Below are 18,704 nucleotides of genomic sequence, written 5' to 3' on the forward strand. Positions count from 1 at the left end.
TTTTAATATTTATTGTATATAAAGAAAAAAAGATTCTTTTACAACATGTTTTTAAAATGTATTTCTATGAACTGTGTTTTATGTACTTATGTGCTTTTATGATATTTTATGTCGAAATAAAGCTTTGATTGGTTGGTTATGGAATTAGTGGCTGTGGGCGTTTTCTGCATAATTATGGATTAGCCCATTGTACTGCTCGATTTTCCCGGCCCTATTGTGTTGATGGGTGATTAGGGTGACTTCAGTCTCTCTACCATTCAAGCCTAAGGGTTAGAGTAGTGAATGAAGTCTATTTTCTAGGCACTTCGACATGATCCTGTGTTCTTCCCCATAGATTAGGGCTTGCACACATATACTAGGGGATAGATTCGTTAGTCTTAGGGATAACCTGCCCTGTAGTGAGGGTATTTCATGGAGCCGTGCTGAATTCAGGCCTGGTAGGCCTCAAACGGGGGAGACTCCATCTTTCTTTCTGCTCCAGCAGCTTGAGATGCTTCTAGGTTAAAGGGGATGTTTTAGTTATGAGGTGTTATTCGCTTGGAGAGAACCGGTTCAGACCGGCCCTTATCGAAGGATTGTATTTTTCTTCATGCCGAAGACGCTACATCAGGCCGGCCGGCTGGGAAAGTGTCCTTGGCACGGGGAGGTACAAGAATTTGGTGGGCGGCAGGTTACGGGCTGGAATTTTCCATGAGAAAATGCACCTCTATATTAGTGAAAGTCTGAGGCAGATACTGGCACTTATTCTTTCAATCCATAGGCGGCACCTAGCCGTTAGCAGAAAAGCTACTACTTATTCCAGGGAAGACAGATGATAAACTTAAGGATGGAGAAAAACCGAGGAGCAGATACCCTCCTAGCAGAATAGCCAGAGAGGAGAGAGTAGCCGATGAGGAAGAGATCCCAGTGACTCGGAGAAGGGAGAAGGGAACAGACCCGTGATTGCGGAGGTGTTACTTCCAAGCGAGCCGAGGCACAGACGGGGAGGGAACCTAGATGACCATTGAGTGCAGGCTACACACGACTAAGGTGATGTCGACCCCTTTCTTATTAGAGTATACAATCTAATCTTTCACTTTTCTTTGCAGGATATGTGTCATATAGTACTGTTATGTGATTGCGTATGTAATTGGTAATAAAGTACTCAGTTTGTAGTGAATCAACATGTGCTGTGTGTTCTTGTATAAGGGGGTAGCCTATTCTTCTAGTTAGCTGTGACTTGACATGAACAGATGTTAACACTGGTCAGGTAAGTGGTAACTGAATAAAGGAGGGAGAAGCCCCTCAAACCAGAGAACAGGTTGTGCTCAAACTAGCAGTTCTTGTGTGATCCGATGAATAGTAAAACTGATTCCCTTGTTGTATGTTATGGTAATTATAGGATGAACTTGTACTGAGTCTGCCGTCTGGGTAGGAAGCCCTGGGTCCGTTTGGGACCGCGAGGCTAAGGCTGCCGTCTGGGTAGGAAGTCCTGGGTCCGTTTGGGACCGCGAGGCTAAGGCTGCCGTTTGGGTAGGAAGCCCTGGGTCCGTTTGGGACCGCGAGGCTAAGGCTGCCGTCTGGGTAGGAAGTCCTGGGTCCGTTCGGGACCGCGAGGCTAAGGCTGCCGTCTGGGTAGGAAGCCCTGGGTCCGTTTGGGACCGCGAGGCTAAGGCTGCCGTCTGGGTAGGAAGTCCTGGGTCCGTTTGGGACCGCGAGGCTAAGGCTGCCGTCTGGGTAGGAAGCCCTGGGTCCGTTTGGGACCGCGAGGCTAAGGCTGCCGTCTGGGTAGGAAGTCCTGGGTCCGTTTGGGACCGCGAGGCTAAGGCTGCCGTCTGGGCAGGAAGTCCTGGGTCCGTTTGGGACCGCGAGGCTAAGGCTGCCGTCTGGGTAGGAAGTCCTGGGTCCGTTTGGGACCGCGAGGCTAAGGCTGCCGTCTGGGTAGGAAGCCCTGGGTCCGTCTGGGACCGCGAGGCTAAGGCTGCCGTCTGGGTAGGAAGTCCTGGGTCCGTCTGGGATCGCGAGGCCGCCACTTGTATTATAAGAGGTCTTAGTATATATATAGTAGGAATTCCCTGTCCTTAGGTGGTATAAATATATGTGGTTACTTATTGTGAATAGGCCCTAGGGAGGGGGTAACGTTCTGGCTGGGTTAGAGAGGCTCTGTTGAGCGGGTTCTATCTGATCCGAAAACCCAAGCAGAACACCCATTTGCCACAGAACCCACCATCTGCTTCAAAATTTGCTGATTTCACCCAAAACTGTTTCCGGCACAGTCGTAGCAAAAGTTACTGGAAAAAGTGCCAGTACCGTCTAATGTGAGACATAGCCATGGTCGGCGCCTTACAAAGGTTGATGGATACCTTTTCAGTTGTTGACTGCTATATTCAGGTGTTACGCTGTTACTAATCAGGGGCAGCTTCCCCCCAGACAGTATTCAAAGGTGTTGGAATAGCAAAACAGCTAAATAATAGTATCTCCGATTTTTCTGCATAATTTGCCTTTTCTTGCCGCATAATTTTGTCAGCCTGCCACACATTTCGGCCTTCCACTGACCCTGCTCAGCTAGGATAAGCTCCATATTCTTCAGCAGGTGACATGTAAGATTCTTTTTGTGTGAAGTCCTCTCTCTATGCACCTCTGTGCATTTTCCTTCTGTGCACTGCTCATTTATGCACCAAGGGGCAACTCACCGAGTGCCATACAAAATATGGATGTGGCTTAACGCTAGAGCACCCACCTTTGAACCTGGGGAACCGGGTTCCAGTCTGGCGGGAGGATCGGGGTGCGGGCCGGGGAGACAAAGCCGGACCCAATGGTGGCCCGTGCGGAACGCCTCCCGGGGCTGGAACGCCAGCAGCCTGCAAAAAAGGGGGCCGCATCGGATTGGGCGCCCCCCAAGCAAGTCGTTAGCCACTCAATCAGGGTAGCAAGGGACAAGGGGCTGGGGGGCTCAAAAAGGGGCATAGGTTCCCCTTTAAGTCACAGGAATCTCCTCAGCGCATCACACTCCTTCCGCATAGGGGCCGCACCCATTGCGGCGAACCTGGGGCTTGGCTTTGAACCGATCTAGGCGGTGGGGAGATGGGCATTGAGCACCCTTAAAAGATACATGCGCCCCACAGCATACTGAGGTTTTGGTTCTACCCTACCCACCATTTAGGTCTGGTGGAAGGTTGCAAGAAAGTATGGATAGTGGGGCACTCGCACATAACCAGGGCACAACAGCGGGCAGCGGCATGGCAAGACTTCTGAGGGATCCGGCTCCGTAACACGGACCTGACCTGGCTGGGACAATCCGGGATGAAATGGAACCAGCTGCTCCACGTGGTGCGAAGGGCGCTCCAGGAGGACAATGGGCCAGACGCGGTACTGGTTCACTTCGGGGGTAATTACCTAGTGGCCATTGGAAGGAGGGGTCTACTGGGAAAAATGGTCACAGACCTGGCTTAACTAGCCAAGCTAATCGGCCTGGCTGAGGTAATATGGTCAGAATTGATAGCGCGCAGGGCATGGAGGGGAGCCATAGAACAGGGTGCGGTTGAAAATTCCAAACGCAAACTGAATATCACCATGGCAAAATTATGCAGGGCCAACAGCTGGCATTTCGCAAGGCACGGTCGGATTAACCTGAGGCCCCCGGGGTACCACTTGCAGGATGGGGCGCACCTAACCGGGGTATACATGGACATGTTCATATTAAACATAGTGGGGGTTCTGGAACAACTAGGTTTCTCTTGAGCAAAAGAAAGGGAGGCGGCAAAGGGGGGAGCTGCCTCCGATCAGTAAAACGTCAGCAGCATGGCGGAAGGAACCCATAAAAAGATCCAATTGGAAAGTACCATAGGTAGAAGAGCCGCTCACACAGTGTCCTTGGGATGCCTCACGGCAGGGACACAGAGTGAGCACATGACAGCACACAGACACAGGCAGAGTAGAAGAGATGCTCGCACAATGTCCTTGGGATGTCACACGGCAGGGACACAGGGTGAACAAATGACAGCACAGCACAGGCAGAGTAGAAGAGATGCTCGCACAGTGTCCTTGGGATGTCACACAGCAGGGACACAGGGTGAGCAAATGACAGCACAGCACAGGCAGAGTAGAAGAGATGCTCGCACAGTGTTCTTGGGATGTCACACGGCAGGGACACAGGGTGAGCAAATGACAGCACAGCACAGGCAGAGTAGAAAAGATGCTCGCACAGTGTCCTTGGGATGTCACACGGGAGGGACACAGGGTGAGCAAATGACAGCACAGCCACAGGCAGAGTAGAAGAGATGCTTGCACAGGGTCCTTGGGATGTCACACGGCAGGGACACAGGTTGAGCAAATGACAGCACAGCACAGGCAGAGTAGAAGAGATGCTCGCACAGTGTCCTTGAGATGTCACACGGCAGGGACACAGGGTGAGCAAATGACAGCACACAGCCACAGGCAGAGTAGAAGAGATGCTTGCACAGGGTCCTTGGGATGCCACACGGCAGGGACACGGGGTGAGCAAATGACAGCACACAGCCACAGGCAGAGTAGAAGAGATGCTTGCACAGTGTCCTTGGGATGCCACACAGCAGGGACACAGGGTGAGCAAATGACAGCACACAGCCACAGGCAGAGTAGAAGAGATGTTCGCACAGTGTCCTTGGGATGCCTCCCGGCAGGGACACAGGGTGAGAAAATGACAGCACACAGCCACAGGCAGAGTAGAAGAGATGCTCGCACAGTGTCCTTGGGATGTCACACGGCAGGGACTCAGGGTGAGCAAATGACAGCACAGCACAGGCAGAGTAGAAGAGATGCTCGCACAGTGTCCTTGGGATGCCACACGGCAGGGACACAGGGTGAGTAAATGACAGCACACAGCCACAGGCAGAGTAGAAGAGATGCTCGCACAATGTCCTTGGGATGCCACATGGCAGGGACACAGGGTGAGTAAATGACAGCACACAGCCACAGGCAGAGTAGAAGAGATGCTTGCACAGGGTCCTTGGGATGCCACACAGCAGAGACACAGGGTGAGCAAATGACAGCACACAGCCACAGGCAGAGTAGAAGAGATGCTCGCACAGTGTCCTTGGGATGTCACACAGCAGGGACACAGGTGAGCAAATGACAGCACACAGCACAGGCAGAGTAGAAGAGATGCTCGCACAGTGTCCTTGGGATGCCACACGGCAGGGACACAGGGTGAACACATGACAGCACTCAGCCACAGGCAGAGTAGAAGACATGCTCGCACAGTGTCCTTGGGATGTCACACGGCAGGGACACAGGGTGAGCAAATGACAGCACACAGCCACAAGCAGAGTAGAAGAGATGCTCGCACAGTGTCCTTGGGATGCCTCATGGCAGGGACACAGGGTGAGAAAATGACAGCACAGGCAGAGTAGAAGAGATGCTTGCACAGTGTCCTTGGGATGTCACATGGCAGGGACTCAGGGTGAGCAAATGACAGCACAGCACAGGCAGAGTAGAAGAGATGCTCGCACAGTGTCCTTGGGATGCCACACGGCAGGGACACAGGGTGAGCAAATGACAGCAGACAGCCACAGGCAGAGTAGAAGAGATGCTCGCACAGGGTCCTTGGGAAGCCACATGGCAGGGACACAGGGTGAGTAAATGACAGCAGACAGCCACAGGCAGAGTAGAAGAGATGCTCGCACAGGGTCCTTGGGATGCCACACGGCAGGGACACAGGGTGAGCAAATGAGAGCACACAGCCACAGGCAGAGTAGAAGAGATGCTCGCACAGTGTCCTTGGGATGCCACACGGCAGGGACACAGGGTGAGCAAATGACAGCACAGCACAGGCAGAGTAGAAGAGATGCTCGCACAGTGTCCTTGGGATGCCACACGGCAGGGACACAGGGTGAGCAAATGACAGCAGACAGCCACAGGCAGAGTAGAAGAGATGCTCGCACAGGGTCCTTGGGATGCCACACGGCAGGGACACAGGGTGAGCAAATGACAGCAGACAGCCACAGGCAGAGTAGAAGAGATGCTCGCACAGGGTCCTTGGGATGCCACACGGCAGGTACACAGGGTGAGCAAATGACAGCACACAGCCACAGGCAGAGTAGAAGAGATGCTTGCACAGTGTCCTTGTGATGCCACACGGCAGGGACACAGGGTGAGTAAATGACAGCACACAGCCACAGGCAGAGTAGAAGAGATGCTCGCACAGTGTCCTTGGGATGCCACACGGCAGGGTCACTGAGGAGCAGGCATGTGGCCAGCAAGGGTCCAGGGCAAGCGGAACGGCACTTGCAGCCCTGGCCGGTCCAAACGGACGCCCCCAAATCGGGAAGCCTGGAACCGTGAACACTGAGACCTTGCATAGGGGGCACCTCAAATAAAGAGAGTGCTGTCAAAAATGGACAATGCCAAGCATGGGAAATAATGCATGATGTAAATTGACATGGAGGTATATGAATGACCAACCAATAAGTTGAGAGAAGTATAATCTATGTGTACATTAACGGCCTTTCTATGCAGCATATCATGTCATCACTGGAATGATTTTGGGGGGGGAAGGAACGCATGTGGTTAGGGCGCTAAGAAGAAAGGGGTGAACTTGCCCCCTGGGAGGGGTTAAACATCCTGTGATTCTGGGCAAATCACTTAATCTCTCCGTGACTAAAAAAAAACGAATGTATCTGTCTGTAATGCAACTGGTGCTCATGTAAAGCGCTCTGATACCTTTGGGACGTTTTCGCGCTATATAAAACAGTAAAAATTAAAAATAAACTATATAGCCCACGACGTGAAGCGTCCAGCAGGTGTCGGATCCCAACTGACCGCTGTCATTGGAATCCTCCACTACTGGTCTGTTCCACCCTAGAACGCGGATAGCATTCAAAACAACGCACAGTGTTACATGCTAGCACTATTTTATCATGCAGATAGACGAAGAAGCATACGTACATGACAAACACATACCTACACGTTCTGACTCCGACCTGGACATCGACTGAACAACCTATCAGTAAGAGCGGAAGTGACATCACACACCCCTTGATCCCCGATGACATCACAGGGTTGCCCTCATCTCCTACCGCTAGCCCTTCAACAGCCTCCTCTATGCAGAGGAGGTTTAGAGATGGGCACGGAGTGACATTATGGACAATAAACATGGCTCCTGTGTAGTTTGTGTGACCCCTGCCCCTGCCTGCTGCAGCATCTTCAAGCCTCCTGAGACCGGAGGCAGCAACGACTGTGGCAGCGACAAGAAAGGGAGAGTCAAAGGTTGCAGCTCCCTGCATGAAAAATTCATAAATCAAGTGTGTGTGGCTGGGTGGCAAGTCAACCAGCTACAAATGCACGTGTTACCCAGGCCTGTGTGTCCTGTTCACACGTGGAACCGACGTGTACAAGTGGGCGGTGCCAGGGGTGTCTGAGGTCACCATCCTTACAGTCATAGCTTTGATGGGATTCAGAAACATAGGTTAATACATTCCCATACTTACAGCATCTAACATCTCAACGTATACCTGAATGATCCTGCTGTAAGTGCTGCATTAAGTGTATGAAAGTGCACGCAAATTCACCATTGAAACAGGTTGTTTGCACAAAGGAAATGTATGGAAAACATTCAAATGTATGCAAAAAACGCAAATACAAATGATTTTTGAAGCTTTTTTTCGGCAACTTTTCAGCAGCATATGTAGGTAGGCTGAGTGAAACACTTGTGCTCTGACAATTGATATGAATGCATAACCTGGCACGCGTGAGTTAGACGCTGCACCCCCGAAAAACCATGCCGGGACTCAGAAGGTGAATTACCAGTGAAGATGCCTTTACATTTCGTTTTTATCTTGTCATATTTGCTGTGTGTTTCAAGACAGAGGTCAAATATGAAGCTACCTCTTCTCACAAATTGCTGATTATTCTTTTAAAAGTGTGACTGGTGTTGACTTTTTTTCTCTGACTGCAAAGCGAGAGAACTTTGTAAAGTGAATTACCTGCAAAAGATCTATGCAAATATTTCAGTTTATATCAGCACTTTGGAAAGCGCAGCTGAAGCACATTTTTTGTAATTCAGAGGTAAGATGAAAACAAAGATCTGATTTAGATCAAAACAAATCGATAAACTTGGTGGTGCGCAATTAAAATATTCACTGAAATCCAATTTCAGCACATTATTGTGTGCGCTATATCGCTTTATCGTTAAAACTGCATGTCTGTGGATATTTAGTGGCCATTTCCATACAGTAGCGGCTGCTACCGGACAGGGTTGGTGGGGCGGAGGAGAGGGAGTGAAAAAAAAACCTCTTACCTGGGAACGGCCGGCGGCCGCCTCTCCTCCGTCCTCTTTATCTTCCTTCTTCCTGTCTCCAGTCCCAGTAGCAAGAAGCAACGGGAAGCACCCGGGCTCCCCTAAGCCAATCACAATGCTGCAAGCAGCGTTGTGTTTGGTCTGAGCGCCGTGGCACGGCGCTCACACGGGGACAGGGAGCCTGTGCATGTTCCCCACCAGGCTGTGCATTACAGGCTGGTGGAGAACATGCAAAGTGCGCATGACTGGGCCGGCCAAACAGTCAAGTGCACTTAGAGAGCGCCACAACTCCTCCGTCCTCCTCTGGCCAGCCCACCGCGCATGAAACAGAGTCGCTGACTGCAATAGGAAAAATAAAATGATAATAACAATAGTTATTATCATTTTTTTTCCTTCTGAGAAGTGGAACAACCCTCCTCCATCTTAGCTGAGGAGCCGTCCCTGTTTTCATGGTATCTGTGCTGTCTGTAAGTGACAGTGCACTACCACACAATGCTTTAGTAATATATTGGTGACAGAGTGATCCAAATGCACCACCAGTTACATAGTCCATCCTTACTTGTGCTGCCGGATGCATTTGCTGCGACAGTTCTTTGTGCGATCCTTGGACTTTCACAATCCCTATGACTTGAGCGATGCCATATTGATGGCAGCACCCCCATTCTGAAAATTGTTCCACCAGCACTGGGGCTAACTGAACCCCTTCCACAGAGCCATCCTACATGTCCCTATGCAGCAAGCCAGGAAGAGGATCGTTACAACCATGTCCTCCAAAATGCACCACCGCGTACAACTCTCCTTCTGAATGGCCCTTCTGAAGGTCCCAGGCCAAGCTGCTGCATCGCTCTTTCTCCTGTCTTCTCTTTGCTTTTTCCCCATTTTTTTGAGTGCCCTCTCTTTTTTATTCTCTAGTTTTCACTGCTTTCTCCTTGCTTTTTCCAGTTTTTGAGTGCTTTCTCCTTGCTTTTCTCTAGTTTTCACTTCTTTCTCCTTGCTTTTTGCTGTTTTTGAATTCTTTCTCCTTGCTTTACCTTTGTTTTCCCTGCTTTCTCTGCTTTTCCCCCCTGTTATTGAGTGTGTTCTCCTTGCTTTTCCCTCGTTTTCACTATCTACTTGCTTTTTCCTCTGTTTTTTTAGTGCTTTCTCTTGCTCTTTCCCTGTTTTCATTGCTTCTCCTTGTTTTTTTCCCTCTATTCTTCGACTGATCTCAGCAAAAACCCAGCACCTGGACCCCCACGATTACCCACGCGCTACAAATCCGAGTTGATTGGTTGATTGACTCATTTGCTGCACTTGTTCTTTGTGTGACCCTTGGAGTTTGTACAGTCCTCGTGACGTCACTGATGTAACATTAATAGCAGAACCCCCCACTCTGAACACTGTTCCAGCACCTCTGACTGGGAAGCACCTATAGTGGACACCTACCACCATACATTGAGTTACCATCGCCCATATATAGACAACCGGGAGACCAGCTGGAGGGTTGCTGCTGATAGGCAGGGAGTCGAGAGTTCCTCGCCCTATACTCTGAACCGTTTACCTTCAAACCTCATGTAATAGGGAAAAAATCATTTTCAGCAGGAATCTTAGTAGAAGCACGAGAAGGTAGGTTTCAAATTTGTGACTTATAAATGGTTGTAGAAAGCCTGCTACCCTATGCAGAGAGCTTCAAAGGTGATTCCTTATGGACTGGGGCAGGCGCGAAGACTGTAATTCAGATGTTGCGTCATCACATTTTTTAACAAAGTTGAAGCCCTGACTCCTGGTTTGTTAGCAGGGTCAGGCACACGGTGGACCAAAATTCAGAAAAACGGAATAGTTCAAGGCGAGAACACCAATGGCCGTCAATCGGCCCCTTGCTGTAGTTCAACGCATCACTCCCTCCTATGCATGCAACATTTTATTCAGAGGAATGCCATTATGCCACCTACTTTGGAGTTTCAAGACACTAAGAGGCAATAGTGGGTAGATGTTTAGGGGCTACACCTGCCTTGTAGAAAGCTCGGGACATATGTCCACATCCTCACCCCACAGCATTCTGAGGCTGATAGTTCTGAGACTTCTCAATTGAACCTGTTCCAGCAAAGTTTTTGATTACATTAATCTTTAGAAAGAAAAACAGGACTCTATTAGCTGGTGTCCCTGCCGACTTGGAGCAGTTTGGTAACTTTACACACAAAGGCATTCATTGTTATCCATTGAAGGGACTGCCCAGGGACTGTCAGTGTGCTAGGCAAAATTATATTTTACCCCTGGAGCGCTCCCCTTCTGCAGAAATTCTTGCTGGTGATTGGCGGTGTCACTAAGTGGCATCTGAAGGCTGTTGCTTTACCTCATCCAATGGAAGCGCCCTGACACAAAAGCATGAAAGACAAACTGTAGCGATGCGCTCTAGTGTTCGAGAGCGCCCCAGTGCATGCTGGGAGAAGGCGTGTCTACGTGCCAGATAGCCGCGTGGAGAGCTAGCGTGCAGATGCGTCCCGGCGCTCGGGAACAATAAAAGATAAAACTACCTCAACCACGAGGTGTAAGGGTTTATATATATCAAGCCAGGCATCTTTACAAAATGGCGACGAGGATGGGATGTCACCTTTGAGGGAGTTCAGGAACAACAGAACCCAGACACCCACGACCTGGGAATACCCGAGCGTGGCAGAGGTGCATCATCACCACAGGCCACCCCACGGACGGAGAAGTTCGGCGCAGTCACCAGCACCCCGTCAAGCCACGAGTGAGCCGGAGGAGCAACGGAAAGAGCGGCCAGGCATGCCAGAAGGGTGAGAGCCGTGGGGGGGGGCCCACCCAAGCAAGAGAGGCTCTAGGCCTGAAGGGCAGGACCAGGCAACACCCCAGAAGAGGCAGGACACCCCATAGGGGGGTAACACCCGGAAGAGCAAGACCCGCCGAACCTAGGCCAAGACTAACACCGAGGCACACAAAACAACACGGGGGAGCAGGAGGGCGGGGCAGTCAGAAGCAGAGTGACAGAGAGCGCCAAAAGAAGGTAACCTGCATCCGGCCAGCTAAGGGAAGTAACAGAACTGGCGACCCCACAGAGTCATCGCGGAGAGGGCAAGGACGCCTTTCACCAACACAGCCGGCAGATCAGACGAGAGGCAAGCTCCAGGGAGCCCACCGGAGACAGACGACAGACGTAGCTTAGCCCAACGAGACAGGGGCAGGATGTGTGCCCAGGCGACGTCTCTCACCAACCTAGTCCCCTTCCTACCCAAGAGGGGAGAACCGGCGATGCCCTGGGAGGATTGGAAGCGGTATTTCCTGAACTATATCGAGGCCTTAGAAGAAGAAGGTGAAGGAGGGTTCTCAAGTTCAAGGAAAAAGAAAATACTACTACACAACCTAGGCCCGGAGGACATCAGGGTATACGACAGCCTAGTGAAGGTGACCAGACCTGCGGATGATACAGAAGTGTTCCAACACCCGCTGGAAGACCTGGACTCCCACTACCGCCCAGTGGTGTGCACGGCCATAGATAGATGCAACTTCTTCCAAAGAAAACAGAGCAAGGGAGAGTCTATAGATGAGTATGTATCGGCTTTACGGAAGATGGCGTTGACATGTAGATTCGGCATACTTCATGACGAACTCATCAGGGACCAGATCATTATGCACACAGCCAACACGGCCATACAGGAGAAGCTATGGGTCAACGGCGATGCTCCACTAAAGGAGGTGGTGGCGCTAGTGAAGAAGGCAGAACTATCTAAAAGGTGCGCGGAAGCGGCCAAAAGAGAGGGTGGCGACAGAACACCGGTCTGTAGGATAACAGACAGAAGCAAACCAGAAACTCTCAAGCAGCAGACACCAACTAACACAAAGTACCAGAGAAGATACCCTCAGAAGACCACGAGAAAACAGAGACCACAAGGAGAGAGCAAAAACATGTGCTACAGGTGTGGCAGCCAAACACATGCGGGCAACGACAGAGCATGCCCTGCATTTCGAGCCAAATGCTCCTACTACAGTATAATGGGGGCATTACGAGTATGTAAGTAAGTATGCAGGCGCAAGCTCAGTAGGACGGAAGTGAAGTACGTTGCCCAGAAACCAGAAGGTGAGGAGGTAACCCAAGAAGAGGGAGACGAGGAAGACGAAGTCTTATGCATCGACGACCAGGTGTTGGGAGTAAGCTGCACGCGCTCCAAGAAACCAGCGTTACAAATGGAGATCGGCGGTGTACAAGTGAACATGGTGGCGGACTCCGGCTCCCCAAACACAATCATCCAAAGGACCATATGGGAAAACGAGTTCAGGCCCAGAGTAGGGGAAGAGCTACTACCCACAGACATCCACCCAGTCACGTTCACAGGAGAACCCATACCCATGGTGGGGTACCGATGGCTACGAGTCGAATTCAAAGGACGTAGAGCGGAGGGAAAGCTGTACGTAGCAGAGAAGGGACCTTCCGTACTAGGATGGATGGACCAAGGAAATTTAGGGATACAACTCAACCCGGGCGGGTCCACGCAAGTGCTGATGATCGAAGCAAAACAAACGCGCGAAGAAAGTAGATGGAAGACAGAATAATAGAGTGAGAGCTTGATGGCCTTCAGAAAGAAGCTCAAAACATGGCTATTTGGCCAATACGTTTTTTCTCCCCTGCTGGAGCTCTACGGTTATGGGTCTGATAGCGCCGGGACACTCTGCCTGAGTAGCTGAGCGCTTAACAAAACCCCAGATAACATAACATAACATAACAATACCCGGAGGTGTTCAAGGGGACCATAGGAAAGATGACGAAATTCACGCACAGAATCCGCCTCAAGGCTGGGGCAAGGCCAGTGAGCCACAAAGCTCGCAACATTCCCTTCAGAAGCAGAGAAGCGGTTCAAGAAGAATTGTGACGACTGGAGAAAAACGGAGTCATAGAAGCGATCGAGAGTGCGGAATGGCTCGCACCGCTGGTGGTAGCCCAGAAACCCAACGGAAAGGTATGCCTGTGTGTGGACTTGAGGGAACTCAAGAAGAACATCCTAGTAGACAAATTCCCGTTGCCCCGGATAAATGAGATGTTGGTGAAAACGAAAGGGGTCAAGTGGTTCTCAACAATAGACCTCACCTCTGCATACCACCAAATCGTGCTGCATGCCACCTGCAATCACCTGACGTCATTCATCACGCCGTTTGGGTGCTACAAGTTCCTCCGGATGCCGTTCGGCCTAGCGTCAGCTGCAGCCGTTTTCCAAAAACTCATGCATCGGCTGTTCCAGAAGGTGGAAGGAGTTCAGTACTTCCAAGACGACATCCTCATCATGGGGAAATCCAAGGAAGAGCACGATGAGAAATTGCACACAGTATTGACGATCTTAGCTCAAAACGGGCTCACGGCGGAATGGCAAAAGTGTAGATTTAGAGTGGACTCGGTGACATATCTGGGCCACGAAATCAGCGGGAGAAGAATAGAACCTAAACGAGTGAACATGGCGGCCATCAAAGAAGCACCAACACCGACCAGGAAGGAAGATGTTCGATATTTCCTAGGCATGGCGGAGTTCTACAGTAAGTTTGTCCCTCATTTCGCGACCAAAACGCACCACTTGAGGCAACTTTTGAAAGAGAAGAACGCTTCCAAATAGACACGGGAGGAACAAGAAGAATTCGAGGAGATAAAACGCAACATCTGCACAGCAATTCCCCTGGAAGGGTTCGATCAAGAAGCTTTATCTATACTAACCACTGACGCCAGTGACAAAGGCCTGGGGGCGGTCTTAATGCAAAAAGCACGGAGCGGAGACATCACCACGGTCAGCTTTGCCTTGAGATCCTTAGCGGCCAACGAAGAGAAATTCTGCGTCATGGAGAAAGAAATGCTGGCGACCGTCTGGGCAATGGAACGATTCAGACAGTTCCTGTGGGGCTCGAAGTTTCTGCTCCGCACCGACCACAAACCACTGGTGAAAGTTCTGACCTCAAGCGGACATGCGCATGCAACCCCCCGCATCGCGAAGATGATCCTGAGGCTGTTGGATTACATGTACGATGTGGAGTACCTCCCAGGGTCCAAGAATAAGGTAGCAGACTTCTTGAGCAGAGCAGCCGTAATGGAGCCAGCAGACAATCTGGAACCTTCTGAATGGGAGGACTACATGGTAGCACTCACGCAAGACCATGAAGGAGCAGTCAGCGCACAAGAGTGGGAAGAGGCGTACGCAGCAGACAAGACCCTAGGAACAGTGAAAGGCTACGTGACCCAAGGATGGCCTGACAAAAGGCACCTCGACAGTCAGCTGAGGAAATACTGGGAAGTCCGAGAAGAACTATCCATTGGAGACAACCCAGTATTCCTACTGAGAGGGGACAAGGTGGTTCCCCCGCAATCCCTGGTGAGCCATCTCCTAACCATTCTACACGAAGGACATCTGGGGATCATGAAGACCAAGGCGAGAGTGAAGCAGGCATACTGGTGGCCAGCGATAGATGGGCACGTGGAGAGACACGTCAGAATGTGCGAATAGTGCAGTAGGGCCGATAAAACACAAACCTTACTACGCCCGCCACTGGGAAAATTCACGGGGCTGTCTAGCCCGTGGGAAATGCTTTCCGTGGACATACTGGGTCCAGTCCTGAACGCAGAAGGTGTGTCCAGATACGTCATAGTATTGGTGGACAGGTACTCTAAATGGCCGGAGGTGGAAGTATGTGAAATGGCAGACACCGAGGCAGTATTAGCATTCCTCACGGCCACATTCCTGAGGGAAGGAATACCCAAGGTGATAACGTGCGACAATGGCCCACAATTTGTATTAGCGAGATGGAACGCCTTCATGACCAGAAATGGGATAGAAGTCAAACACAATCTACCACCCAGCAGGGAACGGACTCGCAGAAAGGTTTTATCGGGTGATAATGGGATCCGTACAAGCAGCAATAAGTGCAGGACTAAACTGGGAGAAGGAGCTCCAACGCATGCTGTGGGCGTATCGCATCACCCCGACCAACACCGTTCAAGTTCCTACGGGGGCGTGACCCTTTCACGAAGGACAATGTAGCGTGGAAACACCTTCTGGTGCAAAGCAAATGGTCGCCCGCAGTGGTAAGGCGCAACCTGGACAAAGCGCAAGCCCTGTACACCGAATACTATAACAAACGACGCAATGTCAAGGAGGTAACCCTGGAGAAAGGGGAGTGGGTAAGAGTAAAACAAGCTACGCTAAGGAGGAAAGGAGACAGCAAATTCAGCCCACCTTTGCAAGTGATTGAACCCTACGCCAGGTCGGCTTTATTGAGTGATGGGAAGATATGGTCGCAAGACAGGATGGCGAAGTGCAACAAAATCATGAAGTGGGAAGATCCGGAGGACAGGAGAGCACCGACCACCGAAGAGGGAGGTGAGCCTGAGATAGAGGGAAGCCCGGAGGTCAGAGAGCAAAGCCCTACCCCGACCAGGAGGAACGTGGAGAGTCAGAACGCATTAGGTGGAAGCAGAGAAGGAGAAACGAACAGACAGGGTTACCCTATGAACGTAGAGGCCCAAGTAAAGGAAGAAGAGATGCGTGGAGATTTGGGAGCAAGAGGAGAACTCCTGACTAAAGGTCAAAGGTCGGCTCAAGAGCAAGGACAGAACTGTACGAGATCGGGCAGAGTGATCAAAATGCCGAGAAGGTTTGAGGACTTTGACACGCAAAGCAAGTAAGACTGTAAATGGTGGGCCAGCTATGGGCCTTGTGTTGTAAGGGGCTAAAGGGGGGAGATATGTAGCGATGCGCTCTAGTGTTCGAGAGCGCCCCAGTGCATGCTGGGAGAAGGCGTGTCTTCGCGCCAGATAGCCGCGAGGAGAGCTAGCGTGCAGATGCATCCCGGCGCTCGGGAACAATAAAAGATAAAACTACCTTAACCACGAGGTGTAAGTGTTTATATATATCAAGCCAGGCATCTTTACACAAACCTTATTTTAGCTGGGGTGGCGAAGTTCCAAAGAAACTATTCAGAGAGGGAGTGAGGGCAGTTCCACATGCAAGGGAGAAGCTAACAGTGGAGGAGGGACACATGATTTCACCTCCTAGAGTTAGCATGGTTGTTGCTGCTGGTAACTAGAGATTTAGAGAGCCTGCTGGTAATATGCTATTCTTAAGTACAGATGCAGGAACGGCCTAAAAACAGCCTGTTCACCGCATGCACTCATCTCTGCCAGGATCTGTATATCCCATTGTTTCTATCTTCAGAAACAGATCAATCACTCCCGTAGCAGGTGGGCCCAACAAAGGAAGATTCGCATTACAGCTGAACTGGAGACCCCTCCCCTGCAATGAGAGGGCGAGTAGAGGAGGTGCCAGGGGGGCTGCCTCCCGCTGGGTCCTCGGCGCGGACACCGACACTGTCTGCTGGAACATATTTGTGTTGGCGAATTATTCGTGTCCCGTGAATAGATGTTAGCAGAGGCATTTCAGTGCGTTGTGGCTAAAGCTGTCGGGGTATTTGTATTTGTGGATGGTAAATTACACACTGCGTCATGTAAGCTCTATATTTAGCACAATATAATGTACATTTCGGCCACCGATATTTTAACAAATAGCATTTTGCACATCGACTTAAAATACCACTGACAGCCTTTACAGAAGACAAAGTCAGATAGCATCAACAGACACCTGTTTACTTAATACTGCTTAAAATCTACAGATTACAAAAGTTCTGTTTTTCTTTTCACATCATAGCCTTCTGATATCAGCGCTTTGCGCAGAATGAAAATTATGAGTTTCCAGGGAAGTTTCAAGCGCTGACTAATGGAGGCTGGAGGTCGGCGCCTTGCGTCGGTCCTCGCTGAGTCAAGGCACCGGAAAGGATTTCCTTTTTAGAAGTAAGGTTACATTTTGTACTTTATTTAGGGTGACCAGATTCTCAATACAAAAAAACCTGGACAGTACACAGATATAGAAGTAGGAATACCTTTTTTATTAACAGTCCACATAAAAGTCGGACTAATTGACAGCTGTCATAGACATAGAAAAAGGACTACAACGACAGCCACCTCTACAGACACAGATGAAGAATGAAAAATTTCCTAGCTTATGAGAAGGAAAGTTTCAATTCTATTAAGGACTAGGAGACGAGGATTATGCATTTCTTCCTCCACTTTATTATGCACAGCAGGTTTAAAGAAATATTAAAATAAACACAATAAACATCAAAGACTACAAATCCCATGAACCAGAGAGGTAGTCTCTATGGTAACAACAGTCCACTTTCATGACAATCCACCACATATATTGCCATGACGACCCTTCCGCTTCCTCTTCTTCACTGGATGATGTTAAGCTGGAATCACCACTTCATTCGAACTTTTGATCATTCCCTGAAACAAAGAGATAATCCTGTTACCCGGTTCCGGAAAAAAAGGGCACGATCGTCACAGTTTCATAAGAAGCAAAGTCAAAACAGAGAACAGCATAGAAAATGCAATGCACTCAGAGATACAAGTCCAAATCAACAACAATACATGCCAATTCCTGGTCAATAATAACCAAGAAAGAACTTACTACCAACGAAAAACTCCAGGGTGGGGAGATAATGAAATAATCTCAGGGAGGGATAATCCTCGCCTCCTAGTCCTTAATAGAATTGAAACTTTCCTTCTCGTAAACTAGGACATTTTTCATTCTATGGCAGGACGGAGGCGAGGATTATGCAAGATCAAAGCTCACTTACAACCAGGGACGCCGCCTCTGAGATAGGTTTAAAGTAGAACCTCTTAAAGGTAGACTCAGACGACCAATCGTCCGCATTCATAATATATTCCAATCTACCACCTACCTGAATAGCTTTCGACGCCATAGCCCCCTTGTGGATTGTGCACCAAACCTACTCACATCCACTCCTGCCTCAGACATAATCCAGCGTACCCACCTGGCTATGGAGGGAGAAGAAACCGCCTTGAAAGGTTTCTGCAAAGCAATAAGCAATTGCCGCTCGCCAGGGGGCCTAAGATTCGAGGTCACTTCCTCATATGCCTTAATGCATCTCACCACACACAACTTAGGATGATCCGGAAAGGAAGGATAAGATACTGACCTGGTATTGGTTTTCGTTCTCTGAGAAATGGTAAAAGTAACTCCATCCGGAGTAAAAACCCTAGCAGAGATGTCTAGAGCTCTGACGTCTTACACCCTTTTACATGAGGCGAGGCATAGGAGAATAGCCAACTTAGCGGACAGTTCTTTGCGAGACAAGAACTGATTATCCTGCCAACCCAACAGGAGATTCAGAACCTGGTTGACATCCCAAAGGCCTGAATATCTAGGCTCCGGCGGATTAGCCAACCGGATGCCCTGCATCAGTCTACAAACCCAAGGGTGTTCCCCCGCCGGTCTGCCCTCGATCTCGCGGTGCCCTGCGGAAATGGCTGAACGAAAGGAGTTAACCGTCCGATATGCCAAGCCGCTTCGAGACAACTCTGCCCAAAAATTCAAGATATGATTAACTGGTGCCCCCACGG

Source organism: Triturus cristatus, chromosome 6 (assembly GCF_964204655.1).
Source record: "Triturus cristatus chromosome 6, aTriCri1.1, whole genome shotgun sequence".
Lineage (NCBI taxonomy): Eukaryota > Metazoa > Chordata > Amphibia > Caudata > Salamandridae > Triturus > Triturus cristatus.